General features: G+C 40.7%; 1 pseudogene; it reads right to left on the bottom strand.

Annotated features, from left to right (window-relative positions):
• Positions 1-7899: 7899 nt before the first annotated feature.
• LOC145499887 (uncharacterized) lies at positions 7900-8828 on the bottom strand (annotated as a pseudogene).
• Between the last annotated feature and the right edge of the window lie 1979 nt (positions 8829-10807).

Below are 10807 nucleotides of genomic sequence, written 5' to 3'. Positions count from 1 at the left end.
CTGCTTCTGTTACCATTCCATCGATAACCTCTATTATAAACAGTTCATTCAATTGTGGTGTTTTCCCTAGTGTCTGGAAAACGGCTGAGGTATGTCCAATTCCAAAAGAAGGTGATCGCGAAGTAGCGAGTAATAATAGACCGATTTCACTTTTGCCTATTATATCAACGGTGTGTGAAAAAATTGCATTTGATCAGCTCACATCAAAGTGGAAACAAGAAGTGGCATTCAACCGAAATTTCATTAATATCCTCTACAGACGCAATCTTACGAGCGATTGACCAAACTAAAGCTACAGCAGTAGTGTACCTAGACATGAGCAAGGCCTTCGACAGTATCAAGCATGAAATTTTAATAACGAAACTAAAGAACATTGGCCTCTCCTCATCTGCGTTAACATGGTTTTGTAGCTATCTGTCCCAAAGATCTCAGGTAGTTCGCATAAACTCAACGCTATCAGACGCCCTACCCGTTACTTGTGGCGTCCCTCAAGGCAGCGTACTCGGGGCTCTACTGTTTAGTATTTATGTAAATGACCTTCCAGCAATCAGCGAAAGTTGTTCAACCGAATGCTACGTGGATGACACCAAACTTCTTTTGTCTTTCAACGTTGGTGACGCTGACGAAGCAAAGGACACTATCCAAAAGGATTTACATCTAATTCGTAACTGGTGTTTTGATAATTGTCTTCTGCTCAACCCTGAAAAGACAAAGCTCGTGATCTTTGGCAGCCGCCCGATGATCCCTAGGCTATCTGATTTTAAGCTTTCGCTGCTCGAAAAGGAACTCTTGCCGTCAGAGTCCATTAAAGATCTTGGTGTAACATTCGACCCCACTCTGTCATTTGACAACCACATTTTAGCGACAGTTTCATCCTGTATGAGTAAATTAGCCCAGATTAATCGAGCAAAGCACGCATTTAACTCCGGCCTATTAGTGACTATTATCAACGCACTCGTTTTCAGTAAGTTGTACTATTGCTCTACCGTGTGGTCAAGTACCACTGCTTGTAATGTGCGAAAACTTCAACTCGTTCAGAACTTCGCTGCTCGGATAATTAGTGGTACATATAAATTTGAGCATATAACTCCATCACTCAAGAATTTGAGGTGGCTTCCCGTAAAAAAAGCAGCTTTACCTCCGAGACGCTGTTTTCGCTTTTAAGTGCATGACGGGCTGCGCCCCGACCTATCTGACATCACAATTTGTCAAAAGGCAACAAATATCAAGCAGAACCACAAGAAACTCACAACAACTGAATATTCCCCTGTGCAAAACCACTGCTGGTCAGAGATCTTTTTATTACAGAATAGTAAAACTATGGAACTCTTTAGACAAAGACTTAAAACTATACGAGAGTCATGCAAATTTTAAGAAAACTCTGAAGACAAAGCTTCTCAGTGAGTTCTTAAATTAAATTTTTCTTATTTCTTTTATTTTTCTTCCTTTCTATTTTTTTTATATAATTAGTGTACTTCATACATAATATATAACTAGTGTACTTTGTACTTATCTCACCTCATGTATTATATTGTTCACTGAAAAACCTTTTAAGAAGTGTACTATAAAATTTTATCTTATCTTTATCTTTACCCAATATGGAACCCTGGGGCACACCCGCTGTAATCAGTCCTAAAAGTCGATGTCTTTCCTTTAAATGAAACCAATTGAGTACGTTCGGTTAAGTATGACTGGTCATGAACCAGCCGTTATCTACAATCGTGGACAAAAGTCTTTGGGACACTTACGTAATTTAATGAATTATCTGTGTTTTACCACTGAAGTTTGAAAAAAGCGCTGCTTTCCTTTTAAAAACGCGTTGCTCTTCCTCCTCCCCACCCAATACAATGTTGAAAATCAGAAGAAATTGCAGGTAGTAGTTTTCAACATTGTATGGTGGAATGGGAGGCCAGGTTAGGCAGGTGAAGTTGTATTCGCGTCTGGCGTGTGTCCAAAAGTGCAAATTTGTCCCGAGACTTTTGTCCATGATTGTAGTTTATAGGCTTGAAGCATTCTGAGCAGAATCACATGATCAACCATTTCAAAAGCCTTTTTTTAATCTACAAGAACCATACCATTGACGCGGTTTCTATCTAGATTAAATAGCAAACTGTCAACTATATATGCCAGCGCCATTTCTGTGCTGTACTGCTTTCTGAATCCAGACTGGTTCTTATAAATAAGGCCATGAACATCGAGATATTCGAACAAATGATCATGCACGTGGCGTTCAATGATTTTTGTACGGCACCGGAATTAGTGAAATGGCCTATAGTTGTTGACATCATCCACATTGCAAGTATGGTATAAAGGGCAGTCACGCTGGCTTTTTTCCAACTACAGGGAAACGATCCTGATGAGAGGGACAGGTTAATGAGCTTCGCTATAGAGGGCGCATGTTCCGTTATGCCATATTGCAATGGAAAGATAAACGTAAGTGGTTCGAGTGGCCTTATTAACGGAGTAAATTTGTACAGGATTATACAGGTTGAGATTTCAGAATGAGGCTGTTGGCCGTGTTAACGGGGTGGCTGGACTGACGGAATTTTCTCCTATGAAAATGTAAGGGCGTTTCGCTGGGATAAAAAAAGACTGGCCGTAATCACGAGGTGACCATATTAACGAGGTGATCGTGAGGCGGAGTTCCACTGTAGTGTTCACCTGTCAAATAGCCTGAAATGTCAGTCATCTCCCGCCCTTGGCTGAGGACGGGAGATGAAAGTATAGCTTTTGGAAAAGTGCTGGAAAGCCAGCAGCCTCCTTAACCGGAAAAATCTGGAAATTCCAGAAGGAAAATAAAATAAGACAGTGGCAAAATCTGAGTGAGAAATTTTCGAAATTTAGGTTAACTTTGGAAATCGTCGGAACAGCGGTTTTAGCGTCCCTAACAGCTGTCTCTGGTTTAGCCAAAATTCAGTCTAAATAGCTTTCCGTCACAGCCAAAAACCAATCACTTGTTTAATAGTGTTACCACCCATTTCGTAACATAAAATGTTGGAGTAACTAAATATGCGTTTTTAAAAGTTAAGTGAGTTGTATTCATCTTTATGGAAAACTTTTTCGGTGTCCGTTGTATTATTTTCCTGTCACTTCCCCAGTAAGTCTAACATGTTGTTAACTTGTTTTAATCGCGCGCGCATTACCCCATTGCAAGTACATGTTTCCGGTTGGATTTCAGCATAATTTGCCACGGAAAACAGCTAGTTATTCAGAAGGAAGTCGTTAATGGTTTGTGGTCAGCAATATGCCGCTATTCTGGTATTCCTGGTTTAAGTGGAACCTCATTAACTTGATTTGGTTACAGTAGGTTGATTCAACCCTACCGCGCGCGTGGCGTGTAAACAAAGCCTTTCGTGATGCGCAAAACGTGTGCGCACTAACAAAACGTATCTCCTCAGTTTTTAGCTCTGCTGGGCTCCTCCCAGCGAGAGATGAGCCAGGAATATTATCCTCACAAAGCAAAACAGACATGTCAACCCACTCACTTCTCTGGTCATCTGTAATTTTTATCCTACAACGCCTCGTTTTCGCGTTTGACCACTCGCTCGCCCCAGGAGGGCCGGTATTCGATAATACAGTTTATGAGTCACTAAAGTTTGCGTGTTTTTGACCAGAGGTGGGCCGTAATGAATTTGTGATTTTTTGGCGGGTGTTCATTTTTAAAATCACACTACATTTTACATCATTGTTGTTTTACAGCACCTTTATTTCAATAACAAAACCTCATCTGCTCATAGCTTCGCTATCAATACCTTGGAATCACTATCTGACAGATTCTCTTTAAGCATTGAGTTCAAAATGTCTTTCGACTGGTCCTCAAACTGATCCGTTTCTCCGAGGAGATAGCTAACTTCTTCAGTCTTTCTTCTTAGGATTTCCATGGCCCGTTCGTCCTCCCACTGTACAGTCACCTCTATGCCAGGATCGAAAGGAGTCTTCCCTCTCTAGATCCATTTATGGAGCAACAACATGATAACAACTAGCTAACAATGACTGGAAACGCTGGAAATGTTGAGACGTTTGTATTGCAGGAAGTTCTCGTAAAAAAGTTAGGCGCACATTCTTCTCGAAATTGAGCGTTAATTTGATGTATGTGAACCTAACTGTCACGTTCCACAACCGATGGAACTGGATTATTGCAATAAACGGACACAACACACGAATCAAATCTAGAAGTCCGCCATGTTGCTATAATAGTCAACTTCCCAACTTACATCACGCGCTTAAGGGCCCATTAACCGATTCGTGCTTGCGCTCGCGCGCGTTGCTAAGCAGGTAAAATTTCACTTCCGGTCATTTACGTCAGCCTGAGCACGGAAAATAAAAACAACTCAAAAACTTGCAAATTCGCATCCATTTTAGATGTTTTTCTTTGTGTTCGCAAAATGCAAAGTATATAAAGTACAAGTAAAGACAAAATAAGAGAAAGACAGAAAAACAAGACCAATAGAAAGAGAAAAACTAACTCTGTGTGGCTTTGTTTGATCTTACCGAAGTGCGCTGGTAGTGTAAATTGCGCACGCGCTGATAGGGTAACTTCCAATGTAAATCGGGCGCACTTCCGGTTTCTTTAATTGCTAAAGGAAACGCGGTTTTTCATTAAATCCAGCCTTTTTCGACGAATTTCGATTAAAGCCAACGTTGGCAACACAGCTATGCATTACTTTTTCGAAATCATGCTTTTTTCAGAAAATTACGAATTTTTCAATATTTTGAAATGCTCTCAAAATCTGACTTTTTAGAAATGAAACAAAATCGATGCATAGCGTAATGAGGATTGAAATTAAAATACTAAATCAATGAAAAAAATCCCGAGAAAGTAATTTGCCTGGGAGCCTTTGCATTTTTTCTGTATTAGTCAAATGATCATGGGCGTGGCCTGATGACGTCATCACTAGTGTTACTGATCATGAAAAAGTTGAAACACATGAAATAACTCTGAACTAACTAAAATTGATGAGGTTGCATGAGACTAAATTTTCCTTCGCAACGGCTCGAAAAGAGTAATGGGCCCTTAAGTATATTATGTATGATACAGCGAAATGTACTTTACAAACATTACATCCCTTTCTTTTCCAATATAACCACTATGATCTTAGGGAAATGCCAACACAATGGAAAGTCAACTAAAAAATTAGCACAACATGTTTGGTGTGAAAGATCCTATCCCTCGTGGGCTCCGTGCGGGTGTGGTATACACGTTTTTGTGTGCGGGCTGTAATGCCTGCTAAGTCGGCGAAACTACTCGGCATTTTTCCACGCGCGTACGTGAGCACATGTTCAGTGATAGGGCCTCTCACATTTCCAGACACTTAAAAAATCCTCAGCAATGCCGCACTTCATGCTCCAATGACTGTTTCAGATCACGCTTCCACCACCTTCCAGCTTAAGATAAAAGAAGCTATTCATAATCAATGGGAAAAACCTACATTAAATCATCAACTTTATCATGTTAATAATATACATGAAAAAATTACTCGATTCCGATTGGCTGAGAGCAGGCAGTTCAAGTGTAACACCAGTGCAAATTACACATCGTAAGTCTGGATTAGGATTAGCTGAAAGAAAATAGGAAATTTTCTAAGCCAATGGTATCACGTGAAATGATACGAAAATTTTGTGCGGAAACTTTGAAAAACGTTTTCGCGAATTCCGGCACTTCCTCCACGCAATTTTTTCGATTTTTTTTCGATTTTTTTCAGGGTTTTGAAAACTCACTCATGCAAATTAATTCCAAATTGAACTCACAGCCATATGATTACCTATACTAACAATATACATGAAAAAATTACTCGATTCCGATTGGCTGAGAGCAGTGCAGTTCAAGTGTAACACCAGTGCAAAAAATGTAACACTAATGCAAAAAGTGTAACACCAGTGCAAATTCCACATCGTAATTCTGGGTTATGATTGGCTGAAAGACAATAGAAAATTTTCTAAGCAAATGATATCACATAAAATAATGACGAATATTTTGTGCGGAAACTTGGAAAAAAGTTTTCTCGAATGAGTAAAAATGCCTTTTAGAAAGATCTTCCGTCACTTCCTCCACGCGAATGTTTTCTCTGTTTTTCTCGTTCAATTTGGAATTGATTTGCACTTGTGAGTTTTTGTCATGCTCCTTTTGTTCTTATATTCAATTGGCATTTTGCGCACTCTATGTATGCAACTCTTTACTTTTTAATTTAAACTGAAGATGACAGAAGATTCTGTTGAAACGTGTATTTAAAAAACGTTTTGTTGTTTCTTAAAATTTCAACATGTCTGCTGCTATCCAGTCCTTTTGGCAAAAACTTAGTACGACTTAAACTCACAAAACGGCTGGCCACAAAAATGATTAATTCTGGCCTTTTGAACTGTAACAGTCAATAATGACATTAAGTCATAACAAAGTTTCTAACAATGGCACTCAAGTCAAAACAGAGTCCTTAACAATGACGCTCAGGTCATAACAAAGTCTTTAAATCTTTCCAGCAGTTTCCTGACCCTTGTTGGTCTCGTCGTAACCGGGCTGCTCAGTTTTTCTCGTTCTGCTTCCGGTTTTACAGGATCAGTAACAGCAAGCAATGGAGTTGTTTCCTCAGGATTCCGTGATGTCTCCTCGTACTTTTTTACATGGGTCGTGTTTCTCATAAGTTGAACCCTTCTGGTGATTCAACGACGACACTGTTTCCAGTTTTGGTTACAACATCATAAGGCTCAGGAGCGCTCTTCAGTTTACTAACACTTTGTCACCTGGAGCTAGGTCTGACTCCTTGGAACTCGTCTTCTTGTCTGCATACTGTTTAGCTTTGACTTTCATTTCGCCATCTCTGTCTCGCATCTCACTCTCTATGCTCTCCTCTCTCAGTTCAGGTAGCTCAGTACGCATCTTTCTGCCAAACAAGGGTTCTGCTGGACTCACACCTGTGGTAGTATGAGGGGTTGACCTATATGCTACCAAATACTTGCGAACTTCCTTCTTCCATTCTTTTCCCTCAGCTTGAACTATTTTCATGCTCTTGAGGAGGCACTTGTTTTGTCTTTTCACCTCGCCGTTCGCTTGTGGCCACAATGGTGTGGTCTTCCTGAGCTCTATATCGTTATCCTCCAAATACCGCTCAAACACTTCTGATCTGAACTGTGGACCATTGTCGCTTCGAAGTGATTGAGGAAGACCATGTGTGGTGAAGATTTTCTCCAAACACTCTATGACTTTCTCTGACGTTGTCGAACGCATGATCAGTCCCACTTCATAGTATCTGCTGAAGTAATCAACGATGACTAAGACAGATTCTCCTGATGGTAATGGGCCTAACAGGACGATGGCCAATTGTTGCCATGGGCTACTTGGTAATGGGGTTGACTTGATTGGCTCTGGGTTTGTTGGACTGCTTACAAGCTGACAGCCTTGACAGGTTTTGCAAAACTTCTCGGCTTCCTTGTCGATCTCAAGCCACCATACCTTTGATCGCAATCTCTGCTTCATACTGACAATTCCTGGGTGTCCTTCATGGGCAAGGCTTAGTACTCGAGGTCTCAACTTGCTCGGTATGACAATCCTGGTACCTCGAAGAATTAATTTGCTAATAACACACAGTTCGCCGCATGCTGGTACGTACTGCTTGTGCTGATCGCCTTTTCAGTTTCTGTCTTCAATGTGCCGACGCAATTCCACGAACTCTCTGTTCTCTGGTGAGGCTTCTTCAACTTCACGTGTTGTCATCGCTTGAGGAGTGGCAGTTACTGGGACAAACCTGACTAAGTCATCTGACACCTTGGCGCTGATGAAGATTCTGCTTGCTCTTTCGCACGCAGTAAGCGTGACAACGGATCAGCAATATTATGCTCTCCATGTAGGTACTTGACTTGGAACTTGTATGGCTGTAATCGCAAGATCCATCTTTCGATTCGTGCGAATCAATCAACATCGCAACTACAACTCCACCGACATTCACATCTATTTTCTCAGGTGATGTAGCAGAATTCACAGTAAATGCATACTCATCTTCATCTCTTTCACTTCTCACATACCTAACTTTCTTTCCTTTTGTCTTCTCTTTCCGTCTAGGTTTGGGAGGTTTGGCTGTTTTCGTTCTTCTCTGCGAACCAAAATGGTCAGCTCCTCCACACTTATGGCAAGTTTTTTCTTTCGCAGGGCATTCAGAGTCTCGTCCAAAATGTCCTACTTTTCCACATCTGTAGCATGCTCGCTTTACAGGCTCTTTCCCTTTGTCTTCCTACTTGTGGCGGATCGAATTCACATCCTTTCTGCCTTCCATATTCTCCAGCTGTGATTGAACTCGCTCGTGATTTGCTGCCGTCGAAAGTAACAGCTCTAAGGTTAATTTCTCACCTTTTGTCAGTAGTTTCTTCCTTAATTCATGTGATTTACATCGCTGCACGACTTGATCACGAGTCTGGTTTTCGGCTTGTTCGCCGTAGTCACGGTCCTTGACCACTTGCCTCAATCGTGTCACGAACTGAGCCACAGTTTCGCCGTCCTGTTGTTCCATGCTGCGAAACAGGTGATTTTGGTATGTCGAATTTACCTTTGGAATGAAATAATCGTTCAAAGCCTTCACTGTTTTTTCGTAATCTTTCGCCTCGCCTGTGTCAGCCGACGTTTCGAAAATTTCTTCAACAGTCTCGCCGGCTGAATGAAGGAGTAAAACTCTCCTCTGGAGTTTATTATCCGCCTTATCCGCTTGGATGAGCAAGCCCTTTCTGTCAGCATACACAGAGAAACTTTTCAACCAACGCTGCCATCGCTTTCCCACGGCTGAAGGTTCACCATGTGGATCAAAGGGTTTTACACTCGTTAACTCGTCTATCTCTATTGACGCCATGGTCTGGGCAGTTCCAACTTCAGTCCTCGTCGCTAGCTGTCTCGTTCCACAACCGATGGAACTAGATTAGTACAATTAACGGACACAATACACGAATCAAATCTAGAAATCCGCCATGCTGCTTTAATAATCAACTTCCAAGCTTTCATCGCGCGCTTAAGTATATTATGTATGATATACCGAGACGTACCTTACAAACACTAACTTTTGGAAAATTCGCCTTAATTTTGTGTAACGTAAATGTTCTTCGCGTTGTCAACGTGCATCGTTAATTTCGTATAATAAGGTAATTAAAATGCTGATATATGATTGGCTGAGCTATCGTACACTTTCAGTCTTTAGTGTGCAGTGACTGTAGCTCGTCTTCAAAATGATGATGTTTTCAGGCGTTTGGAGGAACCTTTAGAAACAATTCCACGTAAGACTAAAAGAAAATCATTCACGGTCTCTTCACTTTAAAAACTCGAAATTACTGAAAAAACGGATGAGCGCACGTTTACAACTGCAAATTTTAAATGACTTTCAGTCAACGGCGTGAAATTGGAAAGCGATATTTGAAGAAAATCAGTTGGAATTTTTATAAAACAGTGAGACTATTCACTCTCGATCTCAGCTCGCGTTCCCACGCGTGTTTTATAACTCTTTGAGAACACATGAAATGTCTTCTATTCATGATTTTTTTAAAAACATAGCTAATAAAGTCACGCTTTCAATTTAAGTGCAAGTAAAACTGCATCATAATCTAATGATAGCCGTTCGTGCTCATGGAGTGAGAAAATTCGCCGGAACTTTATGAGCAATTCTCCAGAAAGTGAAGCAAAGTTGGAAATGTAAATTTTTAACCCCCCTTCATTTTTTGTGTGGAGGTAGGTTACCTGGGGGGGATGAACAAAAACAGCCATATTTGGATCGGCAGGTGTGTCGTTGCCATGGTAACCGCACTTGATCACGTTGGCCTGAGGTCTCTGTTTTGACCAAAAAACTCACTCTCAAGAAGTAAAAATAAACGAGTCTGGTTCTCGGGTGCATGTGAACCAATTTAAATGAAATTCATACAGATGGTAGGGCAATTCTCCCAGTTAATAAAATTTGCCGTTAAAGTATTTTGAGTTTATAATCAAGAAGACAATGCCCCTCCTACTATGTTGCTTGTCAGCCATTTAGACAAGCAGGAAAAACAAGCACAACCATATTCGTAATTTCTCCGAAAGTACTCTTTCCCAAAAAACCAAATTAGCAGCAGAGCTTACAGAGATATTGAAGTTTCTAAATATCATAAAACCTATTTAGGGAAAATTATATATATTCTGGCCATGGATGTTGAAGACATCCGAGGCAAGTTGCAAAGAATTGCAAAATTGGAAATTTTTAGAGCTCTAGTATTTGGCTCAAACAGGCTTTTGATAGAGAATATCAGCTTCAGAAGTATTTTCTATCATCTTATCTGTTATCTACATTTGATTGATTAGGTTTTGGCCAACGAATTTGATGAAATATAGATTGAAACAAAGCCTACCTTGCAGCTTTTGGGAATTTCTTCAGGATGCTTCTGTGATATAGTATGGGTCTCTCCTCGGTTCGCTCTCTCCATTTTCTTGACCAAATCTTGCACAGACTCTAGCAGAAAGGTCAAATCTAACTGGCTAGCCTCACCGAACATCTACTTTTAGACCACAGAGATGATGCATCTTCCCGAATAAAGAACAGTCGAACAGGCCAAACACAGTCGTGTGTCGAGTATCGAAATAATTCATCAATACGATCCACCCGAAATCCATCCAGGAAGTTAAATAGACGCATCAAGATCACAGCTAAGCAAATGCATGTCTGCTACGATTCTGAATTAAGTCTTTGGCTAAATCGAGCCGTACATTCCGTGGTGCATGGTTGAGATCGAGAAGCGAAGAAATCGTTGTTTACGACCAAACCTATGTAGACCGGAAATGCGCGGAGCAAAACTGCTAACCGGATGTACTTTT

Source organism: Orbicella franksi, chromosome 10 (genome assembly GCF_964199315.1).
Source record: "Orbicella franksi chromosome 10, jaOrbFran1.1, whole genome shotgun sequence".
Classification (NCBI taxonomy): domain Eukaryota; kingdom Metazoa; phylum Cnidaria; class Anthozoa; order Scleractinia; family Merulinidae; genus Orbicella; species Orbicella franksi.
The sequence above is the reverse complement of the archived record's forward strand: the minus strand, read 5'-3'. Positions and strand labels throughout refer to the sequence as shown.